We start from the raw sequence: 16784 nt of genomic DNA on the forward strand, positions 1-16784 counted from the left end.
CGCTCTCATTCCCTGCCCATCTCTTTCCCCATCTCTCTCCGTTCTCTCAGATCGCTCTCTCACCACCCCTCCTTTCCCTATGCCCACTCTGTCTATCCCGCCCTCTCTCTCTCCCTCCCTCTCTCTCTCTCTCCCTCCCTTCCCCATCACACTGTGTCTCCTCCTTCCCCGCTGGTCTCTGTCTCTATCGCACCACCTCCCTCTCTCTCTCTCTGACTCCCATTCTCCCCACTTTCTCTCACTCTCCAAACCCCCCCCCCCCCCCGCCCTCTCACTCCCACAATATCCAGACACAGATACGATAGTGTAGTAGTTGTGTTATTGGACAAGTGATCCAGAGTCATGGACTAATCATCCAGCAAACGTGGGTTCAAATCCCACCACAGCAGTTTGAGAATTTGAATTCAGTTTAAAAAAACAAACTGGAAATAAACAACTGATCTCAGTAAAAGTGACCATGAAGCTGTCACATTGTAAAAACCCAACGGGTTCACTGCTGTCCTTTGGGGAAGGAAAGCTGCCGCCCTTACCCAGCCTGGCCTATATGTGACTCCAGACCCACATCAATGTGGTTGACCCTTAACAGGCACTCAGTTTTATCAAACACCGCTTTCTCAGGGCAGGCCGCAATGGACAATAAATGCCAGCATTGCCAGTATCTGAGGGGGCTCCCTGTGGGGAGACAGGTCTGGGGTGGAAAATCGGTCTTCTGCCGCCCCTCTTAGCTCCCCTAGCGCCCCACTCTCCTAGCGCCCCGCTCTGTGACGAACACCTCTCCTAGTGCCCTGCATGTGACCAATGTCTCCCCAGCGCCCCGCTCCAAACTCTGGGCCCAGCTGATGAATTTTGTGGCGCCAGACCCAAACCATTTGAGGGAACAAAATATAGCAGCCCGCCCGGGTACCGCCCCAACTGAGGCACGACCGAACTTCCACCCCACAGTCTGAGGGACCTTCCTGTCTATATAACAAGTTGTATTTATATAAGCGCCTTTTTTGAGAAATGTAACTCGTAAAGTGGACAAGGGAGAACCAGTGGATGTGGTGTATTTGGACTTTCAAAAGGCTCTTGACAAGAGATTGGTGTGCAAAATCAAAGCAGATGGTATTGGGGGTAATGTACTGACGTGGATAGAGAACTGGTTGGCAGACAGGAAGCAGAGAGTCGGGATAAACGGGTCCTTTTCACAATGGCAGGCAGTGACTAGTGGGGTAGGTGTAGTGTCTCTGCACCTTGTTACAAACTCACACGAGGCATGGATATATCAGACACAGTCATTCTGTGACCTTCACTTTATTTCCAGGACTGAAGAGTGCTAATCCTGGGTGAGACCTCCCCTTTTATACCTGGAAGCCCAGGTGAGGAGCTCACTCCCTGTGGTCAGGGTGTTCATTACAAGGGTACAGGTACAGTATGCATGAGTTACAGTTACATACTTATAGTCATTGCAAGATGGTGAAATACATGATGTCACCTCCCTCCTTAAGTCTTTTAGTTTCAGAGGTTAAGTCTATCGGGTGGTCGACGCTCTCTCGTGGAGCGCCGCAGTTGTGGCTCTGGTGGCTGAGCCTCAGCACGCATCTCTGTCACTTAAGGTGACTCCGGCCTGTCCGGGCTGGCCGCCGGGACTGTGCATGCTGAGGGCTGTCTTTGTTGCTCATACGCTGGCAGTGGTGTGGGTGCTATCTCATCATGTTCTTCTTCCGGTTCCTCCGTGTCTATGCTGAACCTTGTCTTTACAAGTGTTTGCGGCATATCTGCCCATTGTTTAGTCTGACCACCATGATCCTTTTTCCTTCTTTGCCAATTATTGTGCCCTCAAGCCATTTGGGTCCCAAAGCATGGTTAAGAACAAATACCGGGTCATCTATTTCTATACACCTCCCCCTTGAGCCTCGATCATGGAGCTCGGTTTGGGACTGGCGCTTGCCCTCAACAATGTCTGCCAGGTCTGGGTGAATGAGGGACAGCCGCGTCTTGAGCGTGTGTTTCATGAGGAGTTCCGCTGGCGGGACTCCCGTGAGCGAGTGCGGCCGGGACCTGTAGGCCAGCAGGAGGCGCGATAGGCGGTCCTGAAGGGAGGGTCCTTGGATGCGTAGCATGCCCTGCTTTATGACTTGGACCGCCTGTTCCACCTGGCCATTGGAGGCCGGCTTGAACGGCGCCGTCCGGACGTGCTTGATCCCATTGCTCGACATAAACTCCTGGAATTCATGGCTGGTAAAACACGGGCCATTATCGCTGACCAGGATGTCCGGTAAGCCATGGGTCGTGAAAACCGTACACAGACTCTCCACAGTGATGGATGTCGTGCACGAGTTCAATATGATGCACTCGATTCACTTCGAGTATGTATCCACAACGATCAGGAAATTTTTTCCCATGAACGGGCCCACATAGTCCATGTGAATATGTGACCATGGCCTGGTGGGCCAGGGCCACGGGCTGAGTGGGGCCTCCCTGGGGACATTGCCCAGCTGGGCACACGTCGTGCACCTGCGAACACAGTGTTCCAGGTCTGAGTCAATCCCCGGCCACCACACGTGTGACCGGGCAATGGCCTTCATTAACACGATGCCAGAGTGCTCGCTGTGGAGTTCCCTGATGAACGCTTCCCTGCCTTTCTGGGGCATGACTACCAGGCTGCCCCATAACAGGCAGTCGGCTTGGACGGAGAGCTCATCCATCCGTCTCTGAAACGGCCTGACTTCCTCGGGGCATGCCCTGTGGGCGGGCGCCCAGTCCCCAGTCAGGACACATTTCTTTATCATGGATAGGAAGGGGTCCCTGTTGGTCTAGAGTTTGACCTGTCGGGCTGTAATGAGGGAGCCCGCAGTGTCAAAAGCCTCAACAGCCATGACCATCTCGGTGCTCTGCTCCGATGGCCCCTCGGTGGTGGCCAGTGGGACCCTGCTGAGCGTGTCAGCGCAATTTTGGGTGCCTGGCCGGTGCCGTATGGTGTAGTCATACGCAGCCAGCGTGAGGGCCCATCGCTGTATGCGAGCTGATGCATTAGCGTTGACAGCCTTGCTGTCGGACAACAGAGATGTTAACGGCTTGTGGTCCGTCTCTAGCTTGAACCGTCTACCGAAAAGGTACTGGTGCATCTTTTTCACACCATACACACACGCAAGTGCCTCCTTCTCGTACATGCCGTATCCACGCTCTGCCTGGCAGAGCGACCTGGAGGCGTAAGCCACCGGTTGGAGTCGGCCATCATCGTTACCTTATGCAAAATACACCCAATGAAGTAGGATGACACATCGCATGTTAAAACCAGTTTTTTACATGGGTCATACAAAGTCAACAGTTTGTTGGAACACAGTAGGTTCCTCGCCTTATTGAAAACCCGTACTTGACTGTCATGTATCACACATTACTGTATATAACTGTATCTTACCATGCTATACATGACTGTAACTGGATATGACCTGTAACAATAAGCATACCTTACCACCAGGGGTGCACTTGCAGGAGACACTCCATACCTGTCCCACTGAGGTATATAAAGGGAGGTCTCAGGCAAGTGCAGCACTGGAGAGCTGGAATTAAAGGTGCAGGTCCTGAGTGACCTTGACTTCAGCATGTGTCTCGTGTAAGTCAGTACATTATAGTCAGGACTTAACAGTGGCGACGAGTTACGGGATCACAGAATCCACAGAATGGCTACCAACAGCTCAGATGAGAAATACAATGCTGGAGACAATTGGGATGACTTTATAGAAAGGCTCCAGCAAAGCTTTGTGACCAAAGACTGGCTGGGCGATGATAAGGCAGACAAGAGAAGAGCCTATCTCTTGACCAGCTGTGGCTCGAAAACATACGCTTTCATGAAAGACCTGCTGGCACTCGAGAAACCAGCAAGCAAGTCGTTTGAGGAGTTGAGCACACTGGTGAGAGACACAGGTTCTACAACGACAGACGCTGTGTGGACCAAAGCATACCCGACTTCGTGGCGGAACTTCGGAGGCTGGCTAGTTCATGTGAGTTCCCCGATAAACTAAGGGGAGAAGTACTGAGAGACTTTTTTATTGAAGGAATAGGCCACGCAGGCATATTCTGAAAGCTTATAGAGACTAAATACTTGACTCTAGAGGCAGCAGCACTGGTTGCACAGAAGTTCATGGCAGGCGAATAAGAAACGAGGCTGATCTATACTTCGGGTACGACAACCAACGAGGCATCAGAACAAGGGGTTCACATTGTGAAACAAACTGCTACCCCCACACACAGACAAAGACAGGAGAGCAGACCTTCAACAGCAGACAGTGGTGCCAGGGGCAATCAAAATCAAGGGCCACATGAACGGCCGATCACACCTCATCAACCCACAATGCGAGCAATCACAACAGATTGAGAGAAGCTCAAAGGAGATCAGCCAGACGCAGCTCATCCTTCGGAAACAATGGAAACGGTCTGTGTTGGAGATGTAAACGGGTACTTTTCAGAATGGCAGGCAGTGACTAGTGGGGTGCCGCAAGGTTCTGTGCTGGGGCCCCAGCTGTTTACATTGTACATTAATGATTTAGACGAGGGGATTAAATGCAGTATCTCCAAATTTGCGGATGACACTAAGTTGGGTGGCAGTGTGAGCTGCGAGGAGGATGCTATTAGGCTGCAGAGTGACTTGGATAGGTTAGGTGAGTGGGCAAATGCATGGCAGATGAAGTATAATGTGGATAAATGTGAGGTTATCCACTTTGGTGGTAAAAACAGAGAGACAGACTATTATCTGAATGGTGACAGATTAGGAAAAGGGAAGGTGCAACGAGACCTGTGTGTCATGGTACATCAGTCATTGAAGGTTAGCATGCAGGTACAGCAGGCGGTTAAGAAAGCAAATGGCATGTTGGCCTTCATAGCGAGGGGATTTGAATACAGGGGCAGGGAGGTGTTGCTACAGTTGTACAGGGCCTTGGTGAGGCCACACCTGGAGTATTGTGTACAGTTTTGGTCTCCTAACTTGAGGAAGGACATTCTTGCTATTGAGGGAGTGCAGCGAAGATTCACCAGACTGATTCCTGGGATGGCGGGACTGACCTATCAAGAAAGACTGGATCAACTGGGCTTGTATTCACTGGAGTTCAGAAGAATGAGAGGGGACCTCATAGAAACGTTTAAAATTCTGACGGGTTTAGACAGGTTAGATGCAGGAAGAATGTTCCCAATGTTGGGGAAGTCCAGAACCAGGGGTCACAGTCTGAGGATAAGGGGTAAGCCATTTAGGACCGAGATGAGGAGAAACTTCTTCACCCAGAGAGTGGTGAACCTGTGGAATTCTCTACCACAGAAAGTAGTTGAGGCCAATTCACTAAATATATTCAAAAGGGAGTTAGATGAAGTCCTTACTACTCAGGGGATCAAGGGGTATGGCGAGAAAGCAGGAATGGGATACTGAAGTTTCATGTTCAGCCATGAACTCATTGAATGGCGGTGCAGGCTAGAAGGGCTGAATGGCCTGCTCCTGCACCTATTTTCTATGTTTCTATGTGGGGGAAGGCACTCAACCAGGGTGTGTCGATTTCAGCATGCTGTTTGCAGAAACTGCAACTACACAGGGCATCTGGCTCGCATGTGCAGAAAAACAGCAGCTCGGCTGGTATACGAATCGGAAGGGTCGGAAAGCGGACCAGAAGACGGTTGGAACAGTGCACGGATGCCGAGGTACAGCGAGTTACCACAATCAATGTCCACCATTCTTACACCAAGATGCCTCCAATTATGATGAGGGTTCTACTCAACGGGATACCCGTCAACATGGAACTGGACACGGGGGCCAGTCAATCCCTCATGAGCGTTCAACAATTTGAACAGCTGTGGCCGCACAAAAGCAACAGACCAAAACTCACAAAGATCGACACCAAACTAAGGACCTATACTAAAGAAATCGTCCCAGTCCTTGGCAGCGCCATGCTCAGTCACACACACATGGATGGTACACCGACTTTCCCTGTGGATTGTCCCCGGGGATATTCCAGCCCTGTTGGGGAGAAGCTAGCTAGCAGAACTTAATTGGAAATGGGATGATGATCACGCCATGTCATCAGAGGAACGGACCTCCTGCTCAACAGTTCTAAGCCGTTTTGAACATCTTTCAGCCAGGTGTGGGCACCTTCAAAGGGGCTCAAGCTAGAATCTACATCACACACAATACCAGACCGGTCCATCACAAGGCTAGAGCTATGCCTTATATGATGAGGGAAAAGATTGAAGACGAACTGGACCGGCTTCTGCGGGAAGGCATAATTTCTCCCGTGGAATTCAGCGACTGGGCAAGCCCCATCGTCCCCGTCATGAAGTCTAATGGATCCGTGCGAATCTGTGGGGATTACAAGTCCACCATAAACAGAGTCTCCCTACAGGACCAATACCCGCTGCCCAGAGCGGAGGACCTATTTGCCATGTTGGCTGGAGGAAAACTTTTCTCAAAACATGACCTCACATCTGCGTATATGATGCAAGAACTGACCGAAGAGTCTAAGCTACTCACCACCATCAACACACATCGAGGCCTTTTTGGGTACAATCGATGCCCATTCGGCATCAGCTCGGCAGCTGCTATATTCCAGCGCAACATGGAGAGTCTGCTCAAGTCCATCCCGGGGACAGTTGTGTTTCAAGATGACATACTCATCACGGGCAGGGACACCGACTCTCATCTCCGCAATCTTGAGGAAGTACTAAGTCGATTGGATCGGGTAGGCCAAAGAGTTAAGAAATCCAAGTGTCTGTTTCTCGCGCCCGGGGTTGAATTTTTGGGCAGAAGGATTGCCGCTGATGGAATCCGCCCAACCGAATCCAAAACCGAAGCGATTCGCCTGGCACCCAGGCCCTGGAATGTCTCAGAACTGCACGCCCTCAGGCTACTCAATTACTTTGGGAACTTTATGCAGAACTTAAGCACGCTGCTGGAGCCTCTCCACGTGCTACTCAGGAAGGGGTGCGATTGGTTTTGGGGGGACGCCCAAGAACGCGCCTTCAATAAGGCACGCAACCTTCTATGTTCCAAGAGTGTTTTAGCCTTTTTTGACCCAGGAAAAAGTTAGTCCTTACGTGTGATGCGTCAGCGTACGGGGTCGGGTGCGTTTTACAGCACGTCAATGATGCGGGTAAATTGCAGCCCGTTGCTTATGCCTCCAGGTTACTTTCGCGGGCGGAGCGCAGGTACGGTATGGTTGAGAAGGAGGCGCTCGCATGGGAGTACGGTGTCAAAAAGATGCACCAATATCTTTTCGGGGCCAAGTTTGCGTTAGAAACCGACCACAAACCCCTCACGTCCCTACTATCCGAGTGCAAGGCAATCAACGCCAACGCCTCGGTGCGCATTCAGCGGTGGGCACTCATGCTGGCGGCTTACGCCTACACGATAAGGCACAGACCAGGCACAGACATCTGTGCCGACGTGCTTAGCAGGCTACCCCTGGTGACCACAGAAGGGTCCGATGAACAGGACTGTGAGATGGTCATGGCAATCAATGCCTTTGAATCCACAGGTTCGCCCATGACGGCTTGCCAAATCAGAGCCTGGACGACCAGCGACCCCACATTATCTCTAGTTAAAAGATGCGTTTTAACCGGTGACTGGGCAGAGGCTTGCGATGCCTGCCCCGAGGAGGTCAAACCCTTCAATAGGCTCATGCATGAACTCTCACTACAGGCAGACTGCCTGATGTGGGGCAGCTGAGTAGTTATGCCCTTACGAGGCAGGGAGGCGTTTGTCCAGGAGCTCCATTGCGAGCACCTGGGGATCGTCCTTATGAAGGCCATAGCCAGATCTCATGTCTGGTGGCCTGGCATTGATGCGGACTTGGAGCTCTGCGTCCGTCGATGCACCATTTGTACCCAACTCAGTAATGCCCCAGGGAGGCCCCCCTAAGCCCCTGGCCCTGGCCCACCAAACTGTGGTCGCGGATGCATGTAGACTATGCGAGCCCATTCATGGGCAAAATGTTCCTCGTAGTCGTTGATGCATTTTCAAAATGGATCGAGTGCACCATTTTAAACTCGAGCACCACCTCCACCACTGTGGAGACCCTTAGAACCATGTTTGCAACGCACGGCATTCCTGACATATTGGTCAGTGATAATGGTCCGTGCTTCACCAGTGCAGAATTTCACGATTTTATAGTTGACCACGGTATCAAGGGAATTAAGGGTTATGGGAGCTGAGTCCACAGCCAGATCAGCCATGATTTTGTTGAGTGGAGGAGCAGGCTCGAGGGGCTAGATGGCCTACTCCTGTTCCTAATTCTTATGTTCTTATGTTCTTAAATCACGTTAAGACGGCACCTTTCAAGCCGGCCTCCAATGGCCAGGTGGAGCGAGCAGTGCAGATCATTAAACAAGGCATGCTCAGAATCCAAGGTCCCAAGCTGCAGAGCCGCCTGTCGCGACTGCTGCTGGCATACAGATCTCGTCCGCATTCATTGACTGGGGTTCCCCCTTTGCAACTATTAATGAAACGAACCTTAAAGACCAGGCTCTTGTTAATCCTCCCAAACATGCATGAAATTGTTGAGGGTAAGCGTCAAAAGCTAACTGAGTACCATGACCGAAATTCGAGGGGGAGGTGGAATGAGATAGGGGACAAAGTGTTTGTGCTAAACTATGGCCGGGGTCCCAAATGGCTTGCAGGGACAGTAACAGACAAAGAGGGAAACAGGCTACTGGTTGTACAAATGGACAATAGCCAAACCTGCTGGAGGCATGTAGACCAAGTAAAAAGTAGATTCACTGATAACACTGAAGAACCAGAGGCAGACTACAATGTGGAACTTACACCACACCTGGTGGACAGACAGGTGGAACAACCTGAGGAAAGGGCAGTCTCAACAGACAGCCCAGGTGAGATACCAGCAATCACACCGAACGAAACAGACAGCCCAGGCGAGATACCAGCAATCACACCGAACGAAAACAGGCACCAAGGCAAACAACTGAACCACAATTAAGACGCTCCACGCGAGAGCGCAGACCACCTGAGAGACTGAATCTATAAAGGCAATAAGACCTTGGGGGAGGGTGATGTCATGTATCTCACATTACTGTGTATAACTGTATCTTACCATGCTATACATGACTGTAACTGGATATGACCTGTAACAATAAGCATACCTTACCACCAGGGGTGCAATTGCAGGAGACACTCCATACCTGTCCCATTGTGGTATATAAAGGGAGGTCTCAGACAAGTGCAGGACTGGAGAGCTGGAATTAAACGTGCAGGTCCTGAGTAACCTTGACTTCAGCATGTGTCTCGTGTAAGTCAGTACATTAGAGTCAGGACTTAACATTGACAATCCCCCCAAGAGCATTCACAACCTTTATGGAGGAGCATGTGTAACGGCTCCAACAATGTGCTTAAGTGCGACAGGAAGTTCCCAAAATAGTTCAAGAGTCCCGGGAATGATCGCAACTCCGACGTGTTGCCGGGCCTGGGCGCCCGGCGAATCGCCTCAGTTTTTGATTCAGTGGGCCGGATCCTGTCTGCGGCAACCCTCCTGCCCAGGAACTCGACCTCTGGGGCCAAAAACACGCACTTGGCCTTTTTCAGCCGCAGGCCTACCCGTTCCAATCGGCATAGCATCTCCTCCAGGTTGCGGAGGTATTCCTCAGTGTCTCGACCCATTATAAGGATGTCATTTTGGAACACGATCGTTCCAGGGATGGACTTGAGCAAGCTTTCCATGTTTCGTTGAAAGATAGCCGCTGCTGAATGAATGCCAAACGGGCACCTAATGTAAACAAATAATCCTTTGTGTGTCGTGATGGTGGTCAGAAACTTGTGACTAGTGGAGTGCCGCAGGGCTCAGTGCTGGGACCCCAGCTCTTTACAAAATACATCAATGATTTAGATGAAGGAATTGAGTGTAATATCTCCAAGTTTGCAGATGACACTTGTGTATCTGTAAAGCATGCATTCCCATGTTCCGCCAGCAGGGAGCTCATCCCCTGAAGTCCCAAGGGATCCCAGCATCCCTTGGGAGCACTGTATATAAGCTGGCCCCTAAGGCCTGTTCCTCACTCTGGAGTGTCTTAATAAAGACTGAGGTCACTGTTACTTTAACCTCCCTGTGTGCAGTCTCATCTGTGTTAGGAACACGACAACTGGTGACGAGTATACGAATCCAACACAAAGATGCAGCAAACTGTAGGCATCCTGGAGAAGTTCTCGGAGGGTGAGGACTAGGAAGCCTATGTCGAACGGCTAGACCAGTACTTTGTAGCCAACAGCTGGACGGAGAAGAAAGCGCTGCAAAAAGGAGAGCGGTCCTCCTCACGGTCTGCGGGGCACCGACCTACAGCCTCATGAAGAATCTTCTGGCTCCGGTGAAACCCACAGATAAGTCGTATGAGGAGCTGTGTACACTGGTTCGGGAGCATCTTAACCCAAGGGAGAGCGTGCTGATGGCGAGGTATCGGTTCCACATGTGCCAGCGATCTGAAGGTCTGGAAGTGGCGAGCTATGTCGCCAAGCTAAGGCGACTTGCAGGACAATGTGAGTTTGATGGCTACCTGGAGCAGATGCTCAGAGACTTTTTTGTGCTGGGCATTGGCCACGGGACCATCCTATGAAAACTTTTGAGTGTAGAGACACCGACCCTCAGTAAGGCCATTGCGATAGCCACCAGTCCACCAGTGATAACACCAATCACATCTCTCAGCACACAAGTGCTAGCAATATTCATAAATTAACTGGAACTGTGTTTGCGAGCAGAAATGTACAGGGCAGAAACCACGAGTCTGCAACTGCCAGCAGGCTTCAGCTGACCCAGATGACTCAGAGTCCACAACTCACACCTTGTTGGCGTTGTGGAGGCTTCCATTCAGCCTATTCATGCCACTTCAAAGGGTATGTTTGCAAGAGCTGTGGAACAATGGGACACCTCCAATGAGCTTGCAGATGAGCTGCAATCTCTGCAAAACCTGCTAACCACCAGAGGAAGATCGGTCCATGGTGGATCAAAGCAATTTCGAGCCTCAGAGAGAGGAGGCAGATGCTGAAGTACACGGGGTGCACACATTTTTGATGAAATGTCCACCTATAATGCTAAACGTAAAATTGAATGGCTTACCCATAGTCCTGGAACTGGACACTGACACTAGCCAATCCATCATGAGTAAAAAGATGTTTGAGAGACTGTGGTGCAACAAGGCATTCAGACCAGCCCTGAGCCCCATTCACACGAAACTGAGAACGTACACCAAAGAGCTCATCACTGTCCTGGGCAGCGCCATGGTCAAGATCACCTAAGAGGGCACAGTGCACAAACTGCCACACTGGATTGTCCCGGGCGATGGCCCCACACTGCTTGGAAGGAGCTGGCTGGGCAGCTGGAACTGGGATGGTATCCGAGCGCTATCACATGTCGATGAGGCCTCATGTACCCAGGTTCTTCACAAATTTCCTTCCCCTTTTGAGCCAGGCATTGGAAACTTTTCCAGGATGAAGGTGTGGATCCACTTGGTCCCAGAGGCACGACTCATTCACCACAAGGCGCGAGGGGTACCTCACATGATGAGGGAGAGAGTGGAAATCGAGCTGGACAGGCTGCAACTTGAGGGCATCATCTTCCCAGTGGAATTCAGTGAGAGGGCCAGCCTGATTGTTCCAGTACTCAAAAGTGATGGCACGGTCATGATTTGCGGCGAGTATAAAGTAACTATTAATCATTTCTCGCTACAGGACCAATACCCACTACCTAAGGCAGACGACCTATTTGCGATGCTGGCAGGTGGCAAGACGTTCACCAAGCTCGCCCTGACTTCGGCCTACATGATGCAGGAGCTGGAGGAGTCTTCGAAGGGCCTCACCTGCATCAACACATCCAAGGGACTGTTCATCTACAACAGATGCCCGTTTGGAATTCGGTCGGCTGCAGCGATCTTCCAGAGAAACATGGAGAGCCTACGCAAGTCGGTGCCACGCACAGTGGTCTTTCAGGACAACATATTGGTCATGGGTCTGGACACTGTCAAGCACCTACAAAACCTGGAGGAGGTCCTCCAGCAACTGGATCGCATAGCGCTGCGGCTGAAAAGGTCGAAATGCGTCTTCATGGCAACAGAAGTAGAGTTTTTGGGGAGAAAGATCACGGCAGATGGCATTCGGCCCACAGACGCCAAGACAGAGGCTATCAGGAATGCGCCCAGGCCACAGAACGTCATGGAGCTGCGGTCGTTCCTGGGACTCCTCAACTATTTTGGTAACTTCCTACCGGTATTAAGCACCCTCTTAGAGCCCCTACATGTGTTATTGCGCAAAGGTGAGAACTGGGTATGGGGGAAAAAACCAAGCAATTGCTTTTGAGAAAAGCCAGAAACATTTTATGCTCCAACAAGCTGCTTGTATTGTATAACCCGTGTAAAAGACTTGTGCTAGCATCTGATGTCGTATGGAGTTGGGTGTGTATTACAACAAGCTAACATTGCGGGGAAGTTGCAACCTGTCGCCTATGTCTCCAAAAGCTTGTCTAAGGCCGAGAGGGCCTACAGCATGATTGAGAAAGAGGCATTAGCGTGTGTGTTTGGGGTAAAGAAAATGCATCAGTACCTGTTTGGCCTCAAATTTGAGCTGGAAACCAATCACAAGCCCCTCATATCCCTGTTCGCTGAAAACAAAGGGATAAATACTAATGCCTCAGCCCGCATACAAAGGCATTGCACTCGCGCTATCAGCGTATAACTATACCATCCGCCACAGGCCAGACACCGAGAACTATGCGGATGCTCTCAGTCGGCTACCATTACCCACCACGGGGGTGGAAATGGCGCAGCCTGCAAACTTGTTGATGGTGGCGCAGCCCGCGGACTTGTTGATGGTCATGGAAGCGTTTGAAAATGATAAATCACCTGTCACAGCCCGCCAGATTAGGACTTGGACCACCCAAGATCCTCTGCTGTCCCTAGTAAAAAAACTGTGTACTGCATTGGAGCTGGGCCAGCATCCCCGTTGAAATGCAAGAGCTAATCAAGCCATTCCAGCGGTGAAAAGACTGCCTGTAAGCGCGTAGTGCTACACAAAAAGGGTAGGGAGACGTTCATCTCGGATCTCCACAGCACACACCCGAGTATAGAAATGATGAAAGCGATAGCCAAATCCCACGTGTGGTGGCCCGGTATCGACTCTGACTTCGAGTCCTGTGTAGGGCAATGCCGCGTGTGTGCTCAGTTGAACAACGCGCCCAAAGAGGCATCACTAAGTTTGTGGTCCTGGCCCTCCAGACCATGGTTGAAGATCTGTAGAATTTACCAATATTTCACGAAGATTCCTGGTACCTTTCCCCTGCAGAGGAGAAGAATCCCTTTCTGGACTTTTACAATGGAAGGAAAAACTTCGGGACACAAATGAGTTTAAATGGGCAGACAAGGCCAGCAGGGGATAAAAGGGGATGCATTTATTCAGACCCCCCTGCCCAACCGCCCACCCAGTGTTTGGACTCATAGGAAAGGGAATTTAATTTGGAACTCTCTACCAGAAAGTTTGAAATCCTAAAGTGCACATGGAAGAAACTACGAACTTTAATTGAATTTGGGATTTTTAAAAGGTGAATGTTGGGTCTGCAAGAAAAGGGGTGGGGTCAATCTCTAAAGGGCCAGTTTGGACATTGGAGCTAATCAAATTGTCTGGGAACTGTTTACCCTCGAAACCTGTCCCTAGAAGACATTTACATTTTAACAATCAACCACAGAAGAAACATTATCCACCCCAACCAGAGGACCCAAATGTCACATACATATTCCAACACCTTTACAACAGGCATAAAAATATTTGGCTCCGGCCAGACTATCACAATGGACAAAAGCTCATCAACTCAGAAAAGCCTGTCAACGCCAGATTAAAACCACTTAATCAAGTTTCAGTTAGCTGGGCTGCAAAATTGAAGCAAAGAGCTGGGCCAGATTTGGTGGGAGATAAGGAAGCCTTTTTGGGGTATATCTATTCCCATTTTTACAAGGAAAAGTACACTCAAGCAGCCGGAGGTGGGGTGTGAAGAAATGGAGTAGTGAAGAAACTACAAGAAATCATCATGGCCGACTGAGCACGAGGCCCATGAAATGGAAGGTTGTCAGCAACCAAAGTGACAACCCGGGCCACCACAACCAGCGAAACGACCAACCGAAACCAACTCAGCAAAAACCGAAGAATCGACATTTATTTCCACTCTACAATCTACTTCTGAACAACCAACGGGTGAGAAATTACCAAAAAGGACTAACTAAAACTATTTCTAACCAAAGAAAATGGGTATTTACTCCATACATCCAAAACGCAACTTACCGCATCAACGGACTCACCCCAACTGAAGACTACGCAGTCCGAAGTCCTCTCCTCCGTCCGGGGTACGGCTCGCCTAGAAGGCCAAGTGCATCGAACCCCGAAACTCCTATTCACTGGCAACTGTCAAAAGGGATTGGTGAGCATAGCCCCTGAACCCCCAGAGCTATAACTTAGTTAGTTAGGGGAATTGGGAGGGGGAGGCTGGGATAACTTGTGTAAATGTATCTGCATTCTCCTCTTTACCCCATTTAGAGTTTAAGCTGTATTCTTTTCCCCACAGGCTGTATGTTGACAATTTATTCAATGTGTTGTACCCCTCAGTGTGTATTGGTATTACAATTCTGTGTGTGTTATTAAAGGTGTGCCTTTTACTTCCTTTTAAACACAATAAAGCCATACCTGCTTCCGACCTTGAAACCGATTGTCTGTCCAAGTCTGTCACAGTCCCTTCATAATTCCAAGGGTGTGGGAGCGATTCGAAACCGCTCATATAAGGTCAGAAGGGAAAGCTGACCCCCCCCCCGAAAACCACCCCTTACAATCCATGTCTACTATGCGGGCCCGTTTCTCGGTAAAATGTTCCTGGTGGTGGTGGATGCTTTTTCAAAATGGATTGAATGTGAAATAATGTCGGGAAGCACCACCACCACCACCATTGAAAGCCTGAGGGCTATGTTTGCCACCCACGGCCTGCCTGATATACTGGTCAGTGACAACGGGCCATGTTTCACCAATGCCGAATTTAAAGAATTCATGACCCGGAATGGGATCAAACATGTCACCTCAGCCCCGTTTAAACCAGCCTCCAATGGGCAGGCAGAGCGGGCAGTACAAACAATCAAACAGAGCCTTAAACGAGTCACAGAAGGCTCACTCCAAACCCGCCTGTCCTGAGTACTGCTCAGCTACTGCACGAGACCCCACTCGCTCACAGGGGTGCCCCCGGCTGAGCTACTCATGAAAAGGACACTTAAAACCAGACTCTCGCTGGTTCACCCCAACCTGCATGATCAGGTAGAGAGCAGGCGGCAGCAACAAAATGTAAACAATGGTTGCGCCACTGTGTCATGGGAAATTGATCTGAATGACCCTGTGAATGTGCTAAACTATGGACATGGTCCCAAGTGGATCGCAGACACGGTGATAGCTAAAGAAGGGAGTAGGGTGTTTGTAGTCAAACTAGACAATGGACAAATTTGCAGAAAGCACCTGGACCAAACGAGGCTGCGGTTCACAGACTGCCCTGAACAACCCACAGCAGACACCACCTTTTTCAAGCCCACAACACACACCCAAAGGGTCAACGACACCACCCCGGACCAGGAAATCGAACCCATCACGCCAAACAGCCCAGCAAGGCCAGGCTCACCCAGCAGCCCTGCAGGGCCAACAACACACCAGCCCAGCGAGGGCACAGCCAACACACCAGAACAGACATTTGTACCGAGGCGGTCCACCAAGGAAAGAAAGGCTCCCGACCGCCTCACCTTGTAAATAGTTTTCACTTTGACTTTCGGGGGGAGTGAGCTTATATACAGTGCTCCCAAGGGATGCTGGGATCCCTTGGGACTTCAGGGGATGCGCTCCCTGGTGGCGGATCATGGGAGTGCATGCTTTACAGATACACAACAACACTAAACTGGGTGGCGGTGTGAGCTGTGAGGCGGACGCTAAGAGGTTGCAGGGTGACTTGGACAGGTTAAGTGAGTGGGCAAATGCATGGCAGATGCAGTATAATGTGGATAAATGTGAGGTTATCCACTTTGGGTGCAAAAACGCAAAGACAGAATATTATCTGAATGGCGGCAGATTAGGAAAAGGGGAGGTGCAACGAGACCTGGGTGTCATGGTTCATCAGTCATTGAAAGTGGGCATGCAGGTACAGCAGGCGGTAAAGAAGGCAAATGTTATGTTGGCCTTCATAGCTAGGAGATTTGAGAATAGGAGCAGGGAGGTCTTACTGCAGTTGTACAGGGCCTTGGTGAGGCCTCACCTGGAATATTGTGTTCAGTTTTGGTCTCCCAATCTGAGGAAGGACGTTATTGCTATTGAGGGAGTGCAGCGAAGGTTCACCAGACTGATTCCCGGGATGGCTGGACTGACATATGAGGAGAGACTGGATCAACTGGGCCTGTATATACTGGAATTTAGAAGGATGAGAGGGGATCTCATAGAAACATATAAGATTCTGATGGGACTGGACAGGTTAGATGCGGGTAGAATGTTCCCGATGTTGGGGAAGTCCAGAACCAGGGACACAGTCTTAGGATAAGGAGTAGGCCATTTAGGACTGAGATGAGAAGAAACTTCTTCACTCAGAGAGTTGTTAACATGTGGAATTCCCTGCCGCAGAGAGTTGTTGATGCCAGTTCATTGGATATATTCAAGAGGGAGTTAGGTAGGGCCCTTACGGCTAAGGGGATCAAGGGGTATGGAGAGAAAGCAGGAAAGGGGTACTGAGGTGAATGATCAGCCATGATCTTATTGAATGGCGGTGCAGGCT

General features: G+C 50.3%; 1 protein-coding gene across 1 annotated transcript in view; it reads right to left on the reverse strand.

Moving 5' to 3' along the window:
- Nucleotides 1–16784, reverse strand: part of LOC139262701 (1-phosphatidylinositol 4,5-bisphosphate phosphodiesterase beta-2-like) — a 398767-nt gene that overhangs the window by 375619 nt on the left and 6364 nt on the right. The gene's annotated exons all lie outside the window — the stretch shown is intronic.

Source organism: Pristiophorus japonicus, chromosome 4, assembly GCF_044704955.1.
Source record: "Pristiophorus japonicus isolate sPriJap1 chromosome 4, sPriJap1.hap1, whole genome shotgun sequence".
In the NCBI taxonomy this organism is placed as follows: domain Eukaryota; kingdom Metazoa; phylum Chordata; class Chondrichthyes; family Pristiophoridae; genus Pristiophorus; species Pristiophorus japonicus.